The following is a 7081-nucleotide window of genomic DNA, read 5'->3' as shown; positions in this document are numbered from 1 at the left end:
TTATCAACCGTCAGGACTCGGTTCATCTCGACTTCTCGTGTCTCTACGATCAGCCGGACATCAGGACCTTTACCTTCACACTCAAAGACAGGTGAGAACCCAAACCTGAGCTTAACGTACTTTTTAAGAGAGGAAGACTGAACTGAACTCTGTCTTTGCCTTCCAGCTCCGTCACCCAGCAGATCACTTCTGGACGATGGATTTACAATCTCACCATGACGGCCTACAAGGACCCTAACACCAAGGAAGCCTTGCAACAACGTACCGAAATGCAACTGGACGAGCCGTTGTGGGTGGAGCTGAACGCGGATGGGCTGGATGACAAAATGGTTGCTGTGGTGACGGACTCCTGCTGGGCGACCGACCAGCCCAGCCCGAACGGAAGCCTGAGATATGACCTCATCATCAAAGGGTGAGATCACAGCCTGCATGACGACACGTCTCCGTTTCCTCACACTGTGCAAACATGAAGCCGAAAATATCCCAGATCCCAGAGATGGTGGAGCGGGATCAAGGTCTCACTGATACATGAGCTCCACCAATCAGGACCCAGCCTGAGAGGAAACTGACCTGGTCTCACCCGGACCCGACAGAGATTCTGTTCTTCTGACACAAACCCGACCTCAGCACAATGTTTGACCTGATCCAGATAGTTCGGCCTCACTCTTTCAGAGCTTTCATGTCATCTATCTTTAAATCGTCTACGGCTGAGACACACAAAGCTGCTCGTGGGGATCATACCCTTCATGTCTGCTCTTCTGTCTGTTTGAGTAGCTGCCCTAACCCCGCTGACTCCTCGGTGAAGGTGAAGAACAACGGACAGGGAACATCCAACCGTTTCTCCTTCAACACGTTCCAGTTCTCTGCCAAGGATGGTGAGGTCTTCTTGCACTGCAGAGTGAAGCTGTGTGTCAAGAAGGGTAACAACTGCATCCCGGTAGGTCGACTGCTCCTGACTAGATCATATCAAGTTATATAAAGTTATATGAGAAGATATTTTGTATTTTTGTATCACTCCTAAAACTGAACTTCTGTCATTTGATTTCCTCAGACATGTGGCCCGGGTGCGAGAAGACGCAGGTCCATCATCTCAAAGTATGAGGATGAAAACCCTGCCTTCATCAAACTGGCCTGGACTTATTGAGTAAGTTCTATTCTATTCTACCCATATTTTAAATTTCCCATTGCATTTTGTAGAAGATACATCTGTATAATTTCAAGATCAATGAGTGACCATAACCTGGGTTTGGTTATTTTCTCAGGTTTCCATGGAGACTCGGAACGACCGAAGATCAGGACGAGTTATTGATCTTTCTACAGATCTATAACGGAACTTATACATGAAGCAACCTGACGTCAAAGCCGATCCTCTCGAAGCTTTGAATACGTCGGGTCTTGATTTGGGGGTTTCTGGGTTGTCTTTTCCTGTCGGGGAGTAAATGATTTTCTGCAGCAGAGGTATGGAATATATCCTCAGCTGAATGTGTGAGCGGGCTTCCTTAGTGCTCTACAGACTATACAGACTATGAAGAGTGGGCTATAAGGTTTTATATAGATGTGATGGCGACAGCGCCACCATGTGGGTTAGAGTTAGAGTCGATCCTCCTGTAGAGCTTTGGTATGATTTTGAAATCCAAGAAGAACTTCAACCTGGTTAGAATAAAAGTCAGGTTCATTTACCTTTATTATGAAAGTGTATAATCAATAAAAAGCATCAGTGGAATATAATGAGTTGTGTTTTCTGTTATGTTGTCATCCCTTTCCATTGGTTGTGTGTCCATTTGTGAGGAGGCTGGTGCTACTACACAATGACCCGGTCAAAACTAGTCAATAGGTCACGAGAGAACTCGTAACATTTTGATGTGGATCCATTATTTTGCTTTTACACTACCACATAGCAAAATAGTTTTGGCTCAGATTTGACCTACGTCCCACGCAACCCACATTCAGACCACATCAATCAATCAATCAAATTATATTTGTATAGCCCATATTCACAAATCACAGTTTAATTCTCATAGGGCTTTAACATGGTGAGACATCGTCTGTCCTTAACCCTCAACAAGAGTCAGGACAAACTACTAAAAACACTTTTAACAGGTAAACACACGTAGAAACCTCAGAGACACATGTGAGGATCCGTCTCCCAGGGGTCAAGGGTCAGAAACATGTATTGATGAGATATGAATTACTTTGATGTGATAAGGATGGAGAAGAGGAAGGAGAAGCTGGAGAGAGAAGCTCCGTGTGTCATGTGTCATAAATTCCCTCTGCACCATCAGGTGTTTTTGCCTTGTAATCAGTGATACAATCAGACACTACTGTTAAATATACCAGACAAGAACCTTCACCTTCAAAATAAAAGCATGAAGCATCTTCTTGTCCATCCAGTGCTGTCATCAAGTCCGACTGACGTCAGGTTTACAATTTATTACTTTTTATCTGCCTGAAAGTGGTGAGGGACAAACATCCTGTCGGAATCTCCCAGACATATACATTTAAATATATATATATCTACATTATTTATCATATACATGATAACTCCTCCTCTACAGACTGAAAGGTTTACAGTAATATAGTAAATCCCTCTTATTTATTTTTTATTTCACAACAGCTTTAGTTCCTTTTCAAACAATTGATAATATAACTGTGAAAACACTTTTTCAAAGACTAAAACAACATTTTTCAGTTCTGAAGAAGAAGTTTAGTTATTAGTTATTTAAAATGTGTGAGTTGAGTCAATGAGTCATCTGTCATCTAGGTGAAGCCGGTGTTCCCCAGGCTCTGTGCTCGGCCCAGTTTTATAATCATTATAAAGGCTTCCACTAGGAAACATGATCAGGACACACTCGGCCTTTGTTCCATCCGGACGTGATTATTGTAATTCCTTATTATCCGGATCCAGCAGGAAGTCGTCTGAGACTCTGCAGTTTGTCCTAAATGCTGCAGGACGTGTCCCGAAGACAACTGAGCCGTTCTCCGTGGAGGAGTGCAGCCTGGCCGTGGGGAGGAGGAACAACGTGGTTGTCATGTTCCTGGACAGCGTAGAGAAGGTGAACACGGTGGTGGAGAACGGGATTGAAGTGAACGACACGTTCGTGTCTGTTCTGCCTCTCGCCACAGCGGCGGTAAAAGTGACTCTGTCCAACGCCCCCCCGTTCATTAGAGACGAGACTTTGTTAAGAGAACTATGAGACACGGTCAGATAGTGTCTCAAGTAAAGAAAGTGTCCTCAGGATGCAAGTCCCCTCTGTTAAAACACGTGTGTCCCACAGAAGACATCTGTTTATGATCCTTAACAACAGGACTGAGGACGTGAGCCTGGAGGTCAAAATCAGAGAGGAGGAGTTTGATTATGTGGTTTTTGTAACATCTAACAATACAAAGTGTTTCAGCTGTGGGAAAGAAGGACACCAGGCTAAAGGGTGTCCTCAGAGAAATAAGACAGCTGACACTCAGGAACAACAGGAGGGGACGGGGGGGGGGGGGGTGGACAGTGAGTCCATGGTTCAGAAGAACTGGGAGGGGGTGGTGGAGAAAATGCAAGGGAGGCTCAACAAGTGGAAATGGCTGAAAGCACAGTTCTCTTACAGAAGCAGAACATTGATCATCAATAACCTGGAAGCTTCTGCTCTGTGGCATCGGCTGGAACCTCCGGAAGGAAAGAACAGAAACTACAAGCGTTTCAACAGACTGCTTTTGGGACAAGTTGCACCGGGTGCCCCAGTGTGTGTTGTTTTTACTAAAGAAGGAGGGGGGGAGGGGGGCAAGGGCTGGTGCACATTGTTAGGAATTTCAAACTTTTAACTATAGGTTGTGTCTGAAAGAACTCTTAATTATAAAGCTAGAGGTAGTTTTAGCTAGATATAATGCACATACAAATTAATTTAATAACCGTTGCTGTTTAGTGCCAATAATGTATATTTTAGTTGTCCTCATAATTAACTTCTTGGATATTAAAGCATATTTTCATTAGCTGTATTCAACATCAGACAGAATTCAAGGAGCTGTCCTTTCTGGGGCAAAGTCAGTATGACATTGTTTAGTTTCGAGGATGCGAATGTTTACACATTCACAGTCAAGATTGTTTTGATGGAGCAGACACACACAATAACACAATAATAGTTTCTCAAACCATAATGAATCTAATGACTCTTTTCATAAAGGCGGAAGGGGAGGTAGGAGCAGTGGGTCAATAACATTACCTTATACAAATCATTATTTTCAACCTTTCGCTTATCATATTTAATATTTGGAACAGCTGTCCTGAGTTTGAGTTTGTTATGGTTAAGTTGGTGCAGTCGAGATGGCTGGAGCAAGACACTTTCTACTCAAGGCTGAATTACGAGACAACATCAGACTGTCAGGGTAGATAGAGTTGCCCTAGCAACCGGTAGAGTAGCGTAGGAGCATGACGGAGAGCTGCTCCCTGTCACTTCCTGGATTCGGTAACAAGAGGCGTGGGACTGCGGCTGGACCAATAAGGGAGATCCAAAGTGATTTGCGGTGACTCCCCTCCAAATATTCATAACCAATCACATCAATTCTACTGTTATAATTATACACAGCCCCTGCTGTTCGGGGCCATTTTCATCTTCCTACTGCTAACTTAATTAGCATAGGCTGTGATAATTGTCCATAGCTATGAATAACTCTTCATTGTATCTTTAAATTAAACATTTGATTGAACCAAAATCTTGGATCGGGAGTGACAAGCAGCATCCTGGGGGGGGCAACTGGGTTGGGTTTACACATGCCACTGTTCTTAATGGATTTTAAGCTTTTTAAACTGTGTGGATTATCTCCTTGTTATGAGTCACTTATAAGACATGGAACCTTTTTAAAAGGAAAAGGATGGAACCTACAAACTCTCTGCACTGGCTTTTAGAAGAGCCGCTGATCAACGGAGCCAGGCTGGATGTCCAGAGCAGTACCAGGCCTCACCAGCAGGCTGTGCACCGCCGGAGCTGGAACCCTGAGGACCAGAGTCCATGCAGCAGTACCAGGCCTCACCAGCAGGCTGTGCACCGCCGGAGCTGGAACCCTGAGGACCAGAGTCCATGCAGCAGTACCAGGCCTCACCAGCAGGCTGCGCACCGCCGGAGCTGGAACCCTGAGGACCAGAGTCCATGCAGCAGTACCAGGCCTCACCAGCAGGCTGTGCACCGCCGGAGCTGGAACCCTGAGGACCAGAGTCCATGCAGCAGTACCAGGCCTCACCAGCAGGCTGCGCACCGCCGGAGCTGGAACCCTGAGGACCAGAGTCCATGCAGCAGTACCAGGCCTCACCAGCAGGCTGTGCACCGCCGGAGCTGGAACCCTGAGGACCAGAGTCCATGCAGCAGTACCAGGCCTCACCAGCAGGCTGTGCACCGCCGGAGCTGGAACCCTGAGGACCAGAGTCCATGCAGCAGTACCAGGCCTCACCAGCAGGCTGCGCACCGCCGGAGCTGGAACCCTGAGGACCAGAGTCCATGCAGCAGTACCAGGCCTCACCAGCAGGCTGTGCACCGCCGGAGCTGGAACCCTGAGGACCAGAGTCCATGCAGCAGTACCAGGCCTCACCAGCAGGCTGTGCACCCCCGGAGCTGGAACCCTGAGGACCAGAGTCCATGCAGCAGTACCAGGCCTCACCAGCAGGCTGCGCACCGCCGGAGCTGGAACCCTGAGGACCAGAGTCCATGCAGCAGTACCAGGCCTCACCAGCAGGCTGTGCACCGCCGGAGCTGGAACCCTGAGGACCAGAGTCCATGCAGCAGTACCAGGCCTCACCAGCAGGCTGCGCACCGCCGGAGCTGGAACCCTGAGGACCAGAGTCCATGCAGCAGTACCAGGCCTCACCAGCAGGCTGTGCACCGCCGGAGCTGGAACCCTGAGGACCAGAGTCCATGCAGCAGTACCAGGCCTCACCAGCAGGCTGTGCACCCCCCGGAGCTGGAACCCTGAGGACCAGAGTCCATGCAGCAGTACCAGGCCTCACCAGCAGGCTGTGCAACCCTGGAGCTGGAACCCTGAGGACCAGAGTCCATGCAGCAGTACCAGGCCTCACCAGCAGGCTGTGCACCCCCGGAGCTGGAACCCTGAGGACCTGAAGGAAAACTCTGCTGGGACGGAAACCCCTGAGGACAGCGACCGGTTTCCGGAGTTAGGTTTTAATCCAAATCTGGACGGGACTCTCAGGACCTTTATCAAATAAAACCGACTGGAAACAAGTGGACCTGTACACAGCCAGAGGAAGAGCCATGTATGGACGTTGTGTGTTAACCCCGAGCAGAAGAAGCTGGAGGTGAGACCCGGTGTGGAGGAGGAGACTGGATCTGGACAGCAAGGACCAACCGGTGTGGAGGGTTTTATACAAACCACCTGTAAGGAAGAGGACTGGTGACCTGCAGTGGAGGATTCACACGGAGCCATCGTGGTTTACAGTTTTATATCATCATCATCAACCCGACAGACAAGAGCAAATGTCCTGTTTGTGGAGCAGAAGAAACAGTTTTCATGTTTTGTATGAATGTAAAAGATTCTGTTTCCTTTTGAATACACTGCAGAATGTTTTTAGACAGTTTGGTGAGACATGGAGTGAGAGGGTCTTCATCCTAGGAGGAGGATATAGGAGATGTTTTAATATTTAATATCACTTTCTAGGTAGGTTTTAGTATTGTTCTGAAGCGTACTCTACATATCCACTGAAACATGGACAGTGGTTTGTAAACAGTTTTTTGAAAATAAAGGTTTTCAAAATCAAATCAAATCTCTCTCTCTCTCTCGCTCTCTCCCTCCATACATAATGAGTGTGTTGGTCCTCCTCCCTCTCTCCCTCCTCCTCCTCCTCTTCCTCCCTCCCTCCCTCCCTCCCTCTCTTTCTCTCTCTCCCTCTCCTCTTTCTCTCTCTCTCTCTCTCGCTCTCTACCTCCATACATAATGAGTGTGTTGGTCCTCCTCCCTCCCTCCCTCTCTCCCTCCTCCTCCTCCTCTTCCTCCCTCCCTCCCTCCCTCTCTTTCTCTCTCTCTCTCTCTCTCTCTCTCTCTCTCTCTCTCTCTCCTCTCTCTCTCTCTCTCTCTCCTCTCGCTCTCTACCTCC

The sequence above is a fragment of the Limanda limanda genome, chromosome 5 (assembly GCF_963576545.1).
Source record: "Limanda limanda chromosome 5, fLimLim1.1, whole genome shotgun sequence".
NCBI classification, from domain to species: domain Eukaryota; kingdom Metazoa; phylum Chordata; class Actinopteri; order Pleuronectiformes; family Pleuronectidae; genus Limanda; species Limanda limanda.
The sequence above is the reverse complement of the archived record's forward strand: the minus strand, read 5'-3'. Positions refer to the sequence as shown.